Here is a 12187-nt window from a genome sequence, read left to right as displayed (position 1 = left end):
CTATGCTGTAAAGCAAAGAGCTCATCTGGTGGCAGACAGGAGCCAGAGTTAGCCAGGGAAGGGGGAAGGGAAAAGTCAAACCCTTCGAAGTTGTGCTCCCAGTAACCTGCCTGTTCCAAGCAGAGCCCACTTCCTAATAGTCCCAATCCTGGCTTCTGGGCTTTCTACATAGATATTGGAACCTTTGGTACAGTCTTCTTAATGATAGCTTTATTTTGTATAGGATTAAAATAAAGGGATGCACATAGGAGAAGGAAGGGCTGATTTGAACTGTTTGTGGACAACTAAGACTTGAAGCCATGGAGAAAGCAACCTGCATGATAAGAAACCCTTGGTGAGAGAGTGTTCCATTTAGCCCATTACACAACAACACTTTTAGAAGTTCTCAACCCTGATCAGCCTCAGGAGAAATGGGGTAATAGTTTCTCTGGCTTTCTCTAGACTTTATCCCTAGGTTCCCAGTGAACTAACTTTCTTCACTGAACAGTTTCCCTTAGGGAAACACAGTGTGGTGAGATGGGAAATGGCAGATGGAAAAGTTAAGAAAAACAATTAGACGTGCAAGATCACTGGTCATTCTGGGTTTTCCCTAAATACTAGTGCAAAGAAAATTCTTTATTTCTGAGAGTAAAGACAGAAGCAGCTTGCTCTAGCCAGTAGATCATGCTCAGTACAGATCAGCCAGGAGGAGGTAGCCTGAGATGAACTACAGCATCTTGTTCAGGTCAGCTCTTTTCTATGGAGGTGAGTCTCTCCCAGGATTCCCTGTCTGTGGAGGAGAGAGGGGCATGTGCTGAAATGAACATCTCCAGGGCTGGCTACCTAGTAGAATCATACAAATTAGACCCTGAGGAGGGGCATAGAGGAGCAGTAGAATAAACAGAGTCAAAAGAGGGGACTTTTCCAAGGCATAGAGTCTGGATCTGGATCTGGATCTGCTCAGGCTCAGTGTTAGACACAGGCAGAGCTCTTGGTATTCTCAAATCCCCATCTCTCTTAACTTTTCATATGGTCCTGACTAGGCAAAGATTATAAAAAGCGAGTGAGTGAGTCCTCCCAGCTTATCTGTCCCTACTCCACAATGCTATTTCATAAATATTTACCTAAAAAGACTGAAGGTTAAAAGGACAGTGTCATAAAGACAAAGGAAAATTTTTTTAAATCACCAGAATTGTATATAGCAAAGATAGGATAAGCTTTGCTTATAACATTTTTTCCTTCATTAACTAATTCATGGATTGACTAAAAAATATTAATTGGAACTAGGCCACTTTCCATAATGAACAAGAAGGGCAAGGATCTTCTCATAGTGTGAGGACGTGGTGAGACAAGTGAGCATAAATAGCATTTGACATTCAACTTCAACTGTAAGAGCTGACAACATAAGGAATCTTACTGAACCAAGTAAAAGGCACTATATGTTCTCTTAGAAGTAGTGATACAAAATAACCTCTTAATCCTGGACCTTAGAAACAACAAAAAGACTACAAAAAGAAGACCCCAAATCCTAATGGGCTGAAGTCATTGTCTATTGCATACTAGTAACAGGTAGAAAATGAAATTTCTCACATTACTCATGCAGCAAAGCATGATTAGAGAAGGAACATTTACTCAGAGATGACTTCTTAGAATTACTATACTGAGATCATAACCATCTATCTTATGTAAGACCCAGGTGAACTTGGATTTCATGGATGATAGCTTTGTTTCTTTTCTAGAATGTTCAGCTATCATGAAAAAGGGATATTACTTGGACCCAGGGCCTCCTGTTCACCAGGTCAACATAAGGAAAACATAAGAAGAATAGAAGTTGAGGATTGAGGATCTAAAGGCCTCTTCTAGGTCCTTCTTCTGGATCCTCCTTCTGTCCTTCTGGTGATTGCAAGCACTAAAGTCTTGGAGAGGGATGGCCTTGCCTGAAAAATCCTAGCTCCTGTTTAATCCTCCTTTAATAAAAGATTTACTGAGGGGAAAGCAAGGAAGACTTTTCTGCCCAAGAGTAGGATGGAGCTGGGCATGGTGGCGCACGCCTTTAATCCCAGCACTTGGGAAGCAGAGGCAGGTGGATTTCTGAGTTCAAGGCCAGCCTGGTCTACAAAGTGAGTTCCAGGACAGCCAGGGCTATACAGAGAAACCCTGTCTTGAAAAAAGAAAAAAAAAAAGAGTAGGATGGAAGAAGACACTGCCCACTCAGGGAACCAGCCAGCCAACAGACTCGGGGAAACTGAGTTGTGATCTTCAGCCTTATTCTCAATCATCCACACAGTTCCATACTGCATCCTCACCAACCACAGCAATGACAATGGGCAAAACACACTCTTTACAAGAGGGTAAATGGAGCCTAAATTCTGGAGAAACACAGGAACTAGCATCTCTGAGGATATTCTACAGAAGAGGTTTCCTCTGGCACACAGTGCTAGAGCAGCAATCCATAAAACAGAATACACTCACCAGATATGATAATTAGGATATTGCAGATGACAGGAGCTAATCATAAAAAAGAGCCTTATGTGGCCCAAGAAGCATACTCATTGGATGCTTAGTGTCAAAGATGGAGACTTAGGGACTGTGTTTAGGAGCAAGAGAGTATCTGTTGGTAGGTTTCAATGGCCATACTGTGGTGTTGATTACTGAGACCATCTTTTATCCAGTTCAATGTTCTTCAGGCTTTGGAAAAACTGTTATCATCAACTGTGTAAAGAAATAGGACAGCAAGAATCTTTCATAGTCACTGAGAGCTTATGAACAGGAGGGGAGTATATTTACAAGTGGTATCTGCTCCTTGTATTCTTAGTATACATGAGCATCTGCTAAGTTGCATAAATTAATGGAGTTTAGTAGAATTTTTTATATATGCATGCAATACTCACTCTTCAAATCCAGCTCCCCTTCCTTAAGCACATACTCCAAACATCTAACTCTGCCTGATCTCTAATTACTGAATTTGGCATTCAGATTAACATTTGTAACTTCCACATAAGAAAAAGCACTTTGTCTTTTATTGTCTGTCTTCTTTCATTCAGCCCTAGCCATTGTGCTGCACATGACTGGACCATATTATTTGTAAAATGAAATAGCAAGCAGTGTTTTATCTCCCTTTTCTTTAGAGTTCATAGTGACAACGTGCTCAGAAACAAATGTTGGGAAACTACTCTAGTGCCACAGAATTTTTTCTGTTAGGTTTTCCTGGCACCAAAGAACTACATCACATCCTTTTTGCGACCTTCCTTCTTTTGTACTCAGTGACAATCTTGGGAAATATGCTCATCATCATAGTAGTCCATGCTGACAAATGTCTGCAGTCTCCCAGGTACTTCTTCCTTGGTCACCTCTCTGTCCTGGAGATCCTCATCACATCTGTGGCTGTCCCTTATATGCTCCAGGGGCTACTTCTACAGACGCAGATAATATCTTTGACTGCTTGTTGCGTACAACTGTATTTGTATCTTTCTTTGGGGAGTTCAGAGTTAATATTATTAGGGGTGATGGCAGTGGACCGGTATGTGGCTGTCTGCAACCCTCTGAGATACAATGTCATCATGAGCAGCTATACTTGTACCTGGATGGTAACCGTGTCATGGGTAGTTGGATTCCTCTTTTAAATATGGCCAGTCTATGCCACATTTCAGCTTACTTTCTGCAAGACAAACCTATTAGATCATTTCTATTGTGACCGGGGACAGTTGTTCAAGCTATCCTGTGAAAACACCCTTTTCACAGAGTTGATTCTGTTTTTAATGGCTGTTTTCATTATCGTTGGTTCCATGATCCTTACAATTATCTCTTACACATACATCGTCTCCACCATCCTCAAGATCCCCTCAGCTTCTGGTCGGAGGAAAGCCTTCTCCACCTGTGCCTCCCACTTTACCTATGTTGTGATTGGCTATGGCAGCTGCTTGTTCCCAAGCAGACACAGGCAGCAGAGTACAACAGGGTGGCTTCACTGCTGGTGTTGGTGGTGGCACCCTTTCTGAATCCTTTCATCTCCACTCTTCGAAATGACAAATTTATAGAGGCCTTCAGAGATGGAGTGAAGCGCTCCTGCCAACTTCTCAAGCATTAGGGCTACCTTGGGTACCATCTTCACTGTGGGCTTTCGCAATCTGAAAACAACAAGCAATTCAAACCATTCTGTAATAAACATTTTCCACATCAGATTTTGTGTGGTTCATAGACAATTTTAATATTCTGAGTAGCTGCCATTTGCAACAGAGTGGATTCTATGTAGATTACTCAACTATTGTTAGTTGTGTTTTGTGGTCTTGGGCATTGAATCTATGCTAATGCACATATTAAACAAGTGCTGTATCATTAAGCTGTATCCCAGCCTTCAGCCTGTTATTTTTAGTAGATCAATATACAAATATTTATAATTACAAAGCATTTCCTAAAATAAATTTGACATGTGAACTATATGCTCATTTTATAATATCTGAACATGTGTGTGGGATAAAAAAATTAGATTTATTCGCTCAGAGCTAACAATTTTTTTATTCTAGTTTCCAAGACTATCTTCCTCTACATAGCAATGAGCTTTCATTGTGTTTTCCTGATGTTTGATGCTTATAATTGCTGAGCAATGTCAGAACTAGGCTCATGCTTCAACCATCTTACAGGTCACGCCTCCAGGGTCTCACGAGTGACAGCACCTCACTGGGAACTTTTCTACTGGTAGTAAGGAGAGTGAGCTCACTCTACAGCCCTGGCCCTTCAGCAGTCTCAGGCCAGGCTTTCTCCAGGTGCATCTTAAATCTGTGAACTTTCCTAGAGGTTGGCAAAGAATGTGTAGGAATGAGGCAGGTTCTGATGCCACTCACAACATCATCCCAGGCCTCTGAAGCTGTTCTCTAGAAATCTGAAGTTCAGTAACATGGCAGAACTTGTCTGGCTGAGTCCTCCCAAAGAAGACTGGGGAAGAAGTGGCTCTCTGTGGGCTTCACATGCTATAGTCCTAGTAGCTTTGCTCTTCTTGGCTCTCCACTGTACTCTCTAATCTGAGAAGTTCTTTTTCTAAGTCCTTTTTCTGTCTCTCTTCCTGTGATTTCCATGTTCACTTCTGCATTCCTCTACCTCCTCTCTTCCTTTACCAGGATCAAGTTTACCAAGCTGTCTGTCATCCTCCATGCTCCCCTAATGTCTGACTCAGTGTCACCCTAGTCCAGCTCTTGCTCCTGTTACACTTTCTCATTATTCATGCATCTTATGATAGAGCTTTGGAAATATCTTCTGCCCCGTTACACAAATAATTATACAAGTTGATGGTAACTCAGAAGTCAGAAATTGGTTGCTGAAATCATTGCGGAACTTTGATTTGGTGGAATGCTACAGGATGATAAAAAGAATAAAGATGTCTATCATTTTTTAAATGTCCAGAATATATTGTTTAATAAAAAATAAGAACAAGAAATTTTTAACTGTATGTATATATATGTATATATTTGGAGGAAGCCAATCTGGGAAGAAACACAACTAGCTCTCCTGGGAAATGATGATTAGAATGGGATGCAGAGAAGAGTGATAGGAAAGACACGAGTATAGTGCACTTTATATTTCCTTAAATTCTATTTCATGAAAATGTCCAATTCACTGACACAACAAAAAAACAAAACATACTGCTTGACAATGTCAAGAGTGGCTTGGTGTTCTATTATTCTCATTGTACCAGTGGAGATATCTTGGCTAAAGATCTTCATTGAGTTTGGACAATTGGGTCTGTAAAACTAACTGGAGAAGATGGAACAAAAAAAGAGATGGATTTTGCTTGTGCAGATGGCTTTGCTAATTTTGTAAGCACAGAGATAAGCATTCTTTTGGGACTTTGTGCAGCCGTCATACGAATGTTGCAGGTAACTTTGATCAATCTGGCTTGCTTTTGTATTTCTCGGGTTTAAATAAATATTCTGTCTTGCAGAAATACTAATTGTAAAATTTACTCTCTTCATTTGTTCTTCATGTTTGTATGTATTTGGGGGCTTTGTTTTGCTTTATTGTTTGTACAGGGAGGCTTTTTTTTTTTTTTTAGGTAGAGGTGCTGGTTTTTTGTTTTGGTTTGTATGCAATTCACTGTGTAGCCCTGACTGGCCTCCAATTTGTGGTTTCTCTATTCAAGCCAAACTGAGTTGGGTATCTAATGTATACTATGGTAGTTAGCTTGTATATATTGTCTTAAAGTATTTTCCCCTTAAAAAAAGATGTAAGTAAAGTCTTACAATTAAAGAAAAAAAATGGAGAACACATGAATAGAATGTTCCACGTTTAGTATCATACTGATGCATTAGCATTATTCAAACTACTATGTGTATTATCAGGGACAATACAAATGATTCTTCACATAGAAAAAGTTGTATATTACATACACATACACGTACAAATATACATCATGTATGTGTGCATATGCATATATAAACACTACAAACACAGATATAGATATATACGTAAAGAGAGAAAGAGAGAGAGATTCTTTGGATTCTGTAAACTATAGTCTGAGTCTGTCTATGAGACATCTAGCAACATGGACAAATTCAACACCAGTGAGTATTCCTAGGCCTGCATCCTGATCTTTTGTAATATATCTTAGCACAAGAAACTAATGCTTCTTGCAGAAATTGCTGACTCCAGTCAATTACAGAAAAATCTACACAGTAAGCTTTAAGCTCAGAGCAACTTGTTATGCCAATTATCAAAGATTACTTATGTCAGAGGGGTAAAATGTTAAGTCATCAACTGGAGAAGATTCCTACGGGCCAAAGATGGACAGTGTGCTCCAAAAAATAAAAAAATAAAAACAGTCATTTTAAGACCATTAAATATATTTTATATCTGTGAGTTGATAATGATGTTTTAATAAATAGTCACTTTCTGAAGATAATATTCCTTATGCATCAAACAAATAATCTGGTCAAGCCTCTAAAACTGCCTATCAACTTCCATGAAAATATGGAGAAATGGGGCTAGTAAGATAAACTGGTAAATAATGCCACTTACCACCATGCCTGATAGCCTGAGTTCAATAGAGAGCTGTGTCCCACAGTCTTTTCTCTGACCTTCGCACATATGCCATTGCATGTCTGTGACATACACACACACACATACACACACACACACACACACACCATACATTTAAAGTGGATGAATGTGATTTTTAAAATATTTAAATGAACCAGTTAGATGGACCAGCAAGGGAAGAACCTGTCAACAAGCTTCCTAACTTGAACTTTATGCCCAGGATCCATATAGTGTAACGAGAGAACAGACTCCAACAAGTTGTCTCTTCTGCTATGGTACATGACTATCCACACAAAGCACAAAACAAAAAAATGTGTAAGATGTGCTTAACTGTACAACATGAATTGAAAAGGCACACCTAAAGATTATAGAAAATTCTATATGTCAAAGTATCTGATGTCCTCAGCCAATAAATAAGAAAGAAGTGAAAGGCTCACCATGCCACCATAAACTTTAATAACATACCATTAAAAGTCTGAGCTCTAGAGCATGCCAGTGTAAACTGGGGTGGGGAAATCATAGGATATGCAATGAAAGGGTTCCGTGAAAGTCTAAGTCTCACATCTGCATTCATGAGGCTGCGGCTAAAGCACATGAGGCAGTATGCATGAGCATTGCCAGCATTGCCTCAGGCTTGTCACACATTTCAATTCAAAGTAGTGTTTGGTCATTGTGCATCCAGAAACTTTTACTATTGCCAATTTTAATTAATTAATTAATTAATTAATTTACCCACACCTTGATCAAAGCTTCCCCTCCTCTTCTTTTATACTTTCCATAATTTATTTTCTTATTCATATTACATCCCAATCACAGCCCTCTCTCTCCTCTCACTGTGCTATAAAAACAAAGGAAATGAAGTCATCACACCACAGAGATGCCTTCATGTTCATGTCTATAGCTAAGATGTAGATCAAACTAAACATCTACTGTCGATTGAATGATCATAAAAACACAAGAATGTTATTCATTATGTAAAATAATGACATCATTTTCAACAAAAGGGAAGGAACCATTAAATTAGAAAAATGTTTTCAACACTGAAAAGTTTTCTACCTGATTCCCAAGGGACCAATTATTTCCCCACTCTCAAAACTTTTTAAGGAATCAAAGCAATTATCGTCTTCCTAAAGAACACATATACCTTAACTCTTATTAATAACTATATCATGACACAAATCACTTGGATTTTTCTCTTGAGACATTCTTCTATAGTTTTTTTCCAACTTGTTTTAGTCTGGTTTCTATAGCTATGATAAACACCATGACCATAAGCATCTTAGTGAGGAAAAGGGTTTTCTTCATTTTCAGCTTCTAGTACAACACTAAGGGAAGCCAGGAGAGGAGGGCTCAAGGCAGGAACATGGAGACTGGAACTGAAGAAGAGACCATGGAGGAGTGCTGCCTTTTGGCTTGCTTTGCTACTTTTTAAATGCATCCTAGACTCACTTGCTTAGAGATAGCATCCCACCACCCTGCACATCCCATCTCTGGCTGGGAGCTGGTCCATCCTACATCAATTAGCAACTAACAAAATGCTCAAAGAATAGCCTTGAATTCATTGGCACAAGAGACAACTTCCTGAACTGAACAGCAAAAGCTCAGGCACTGAGATCAACAATTAATAAATGGAACCTCATGAAACAGAAAAGCTTCTGTGAGACAAAGGAGACCATCAATAAGACAAAGTAGCAGCCTACAGAATGGGAAAAGATCTTCACCAACACTACATCCCACAGATGACTAATATCAAAAATATATAAAGAACTCAAGAAACTAGACGCCAACAAACCAAATAATCCAATTGAAAAATAGGGTATAGAGAAAAACAGAATTCTCAGCAGAGGAGTTTCTAATATCTGAGAAACTTTCAACATCCTTAGTCATCAGAGAAATTCAAATCAAAACAACTCTTGTGATTCCATCTTACACCTATCAGAATGGCTATATCAAAAAAAAAAAAAAAGGTGACAGCACATGCTGGTTAGGATGTACAGAAAGGGGACCACTCCTCCATTGCTCCTCCAAGTTGAAGTGCAAACATGTACAACCACCTTGGAAATCAATTTGACAGTTTCTCAGAAAATTGGGAACAGTTTCACCTCAAGACTCACCTATGCCACTCTTGGGCATATACTCAAAATATGCTCCACCATACCACAAGGACACTTAACAACTATGTTCATATGCTATTATTCATTATATATTATTATATTATTCATTATATATTATTTATAATAGCTAGAAACTGCAACAGCCTAGATGTTCCTCAACTAAAGAATGGGTAAAGAAATGTGGTTCATTTATACAATGGAATATTACTTAGCTATCAAAAACAATGACACCATAAAATTTGCAGGCAAATGGATGAAACTAGAAGGAGATCATCCTGAGTGAGGTAAATCTAGGCCCAAAAATACATAGATGCTATTCTCACTTTTAAGTGGTCAATGTGCTAAAATCCACAGACCCAAAGAAGCTATGTAAAAAGGAGGACCCAAGGGGTAGGGGTGTTGCCTGAATCTCATTGAGTAGGGGAAGTAGACAAGACATCAAAGGTAAATGAGAAAGGGAACAAAGTGGGGGAGGAGAAGAGAAGAGCAGGAAGGATATACTGGAGGGAGGATGGAAGGAGAAAATACTGAAAGAGAAAACCAGAATTGGGGGGTGGGGTGGGCATCTCTGGGACAAGCTAGAAAACTTATGACCCTCTTCTCTTGTTCTTGTTTCCTTACCCTCTCCCCCTCTCTCTACACTTCCCTTCCCCCCTCATCATGTGTTCATGTATGGTCTCTCCTCCTCTTCCTCTTCCTCTTCCCCTTCCCCTTCCTCCTCCTCCTTCCCCTTCCCCTTCCTCCTCCTCCTTCTCCTCCTTCTTCCTCTCTCTCTCTCTCTCTCTCTCTCTCTCTCTCTCTCTCTCTCTCTCTCTCTCTCCTACCCCCTCAACTCTCCTCCCCATCCCCTAAATAGACTCTATTCTAAACTTTAAAAAAAGAAAAGAAAACCATTCTCCTGGTCCTTTTTGCTGGGGCAGACTCTTGGCTGGTCTGCTCCAGTGAAGACACCATATCCTGACCCATCCCAGAGAACTCAGAGCAGCAGAGGACTTGATGCACACAGAGCAGTTGAGGATCAGCTGCACTCACAGTAGTTGAGGATCAGCTGCACTCAGAGCAGTTGGACAACAGCTTGACTGCTCCACTGAAGACCCAACACTCTGAAGGCCTCCCAGAAGATCTACTGCAGCCAGAGCAACAGATCTCCCCTGTGAAGAGCCCCAGTTGGAAGGCCCCACAGGTAGTCCGATACAGCCAAGGCTGCAGGCCTACCAGGAAACCTGAAGCAATCCAGGGACAAAAGAGGCAGACTCCAGTCACCCAGACCAACAAACACGAGAAATATACAGATGGCAAAAGGCAAGCACAAGACCTTAAGCAACAGAAGCCAATATATGTGGGCATCATCAGAACACAGTTCTCTACCACAGTAGTCCCTGAATACAAGAACACGCCTGAAAATCAGGAAGCTGACCTAAAATTCTATCTCATGAAGATAATAGAGTCCTTTAAGGAGGATATCAATAACTCACTGAAAGAAATACAGGAAGACACAGATAAACAGGTAAAGGAATTGAATAAAGTGATCCAAGACCTAAAAGTGAAAGTAAAAACAAAAAAGAAAACACAAATGGAGGCAAACCTGGAAATGGAAAACCTAGAAAAGAGGTCAGGAATTACAGATTAAGTATTTCCAACAGAATATAAGAGATAGAAGAGAGAATATCAGGTGTAGAAGGAACCATAGAAGGGATTGACAGAACTGTCAAAGAAAATTCAAAATATAAAAAAATACTCCTAACCCACAGCATCCAAGAAATTCAGAACACAATGAAAAGACCAAATCTCAGAATAATAGGAATAGAGGAGAACAAAGATTCCCAGTTCAAAGGACCTGAAAATGTCTTCAAAAATCATAGAAAAAACTTCCCCAACCTAAAGAAAGAGTGGCCATAAAGGTATAAGAAGCCTATAGAATACTAAATAAATGGGTCCAGAAAAGAAAATCCACTCGCCACATAATAATCAAAACACTAAATGCACAGAACAAAGAAAAAATATTAAAGTCAGCAAGAGAAAAGGGCCAAGTAACATACAAGGGTAGACCTATCAGAATTACACCAGACTTCTCAACAGAGACTATGAACTCCAAAAGAACTTGGTCAGAGATCATGCAGACTCTAAGAGAACACAAATGCCAGCCCAGGCCTCTATACCCAGCAAATTCAAAAAGAGAGAAGCACAAGCACATAAAGGCACCCACAAAACAAACTTATCAGGAACCAACAGTAATCTGTTTACTATCTCTCAATATTAATGGACTCAACTCATCTATACAAAGACATAAGCTAACAGACTAGGTACGCAAACAAGATCCAGCATTTTACTACATATAAGAAACCCACCTCAATAACAAAGACAGATACTATCTCAGAGTAAAAGAATGGAAAAAGGTCTTCCAAGCAAATGGTCCTAGGAAATAAGCAGGAGGTGCCATCCTAATATGCAATAAAATAGACATTAAACCAAAAGTTATCAAGGACACTTCATATTCATTAAGAGGAAAATCCACCAAGAGAAAGCCTCAGCTCTGAACATCTATGCCCCAAATGCAAGAGCACCCTCATCCATGAAAGATACTTTACTAAAGCTCAAAGCACACAGTGAACCCCACACAATAATAATGGGAAACTCCAACACTCCACTCTCATTAATTGACAGGTCATTGAAACAGAAACTAAACAGAGACACAGTGAAACTAAGAGAGGTTATGAACCAAATAGATTTAACAGATATCTACAGAACATTTCACCCTAAAACAAAAGAATACACCTTCTTCTCAGCACCTCGTGGTACCTTCTAAAAAATCAACCATATAATTGGTCACAAAACAACCGTGAACCAGTACAAGAAGACTGAAATAATGCCATGCATCATATCAGATGATCATGGCCTAAGGATTGTCTTCTTTTTTTAAAATTTTTAATATTTTTATTACATATTTTCCTCAGTTACATTTCCAATGCTATATCCCAAAAGTCCCCCATAGCGCCCCCCACTTCCCTACCCACCCATTCCCATTCTTTTGGCCCTGGCATTCCCCTATATTGGGGCATATAAAG

General features: G+C 39.6%; 1 pseudogene; it reads left to right on the top strand.

Moving 5' to 3' along the window:
• Positions 1-3137: 3137 nt before the first annotated feature.
• Positions 3138-4066, top strand: LOC110297117 (annotated as a pseudogene).
• The last annotated feature ends 8121 nt before the right edge of the window (positions 4067-12187 follow it).

The sequence above is a fragment of the Mus caroli genome, chromosome 6 (genome assembly GCF_900094665.2).
Source record: "Mus caroli chromosome 6, CAROLI_EIJ_v1.1, whole genome shotgun sequence".
NCBI classification, from domain to species: domain Eukaryota; kingdom Metazoa; phylum Chordata; class Mammalia; order Rodentia; family Muridae; genus Mus; species Mus caroli.
The sequence above is the reverse complement of the archived record's forward strand: the minus strand, read 5'-3'. Positions and strand labels throughout refer to the sequence as shown.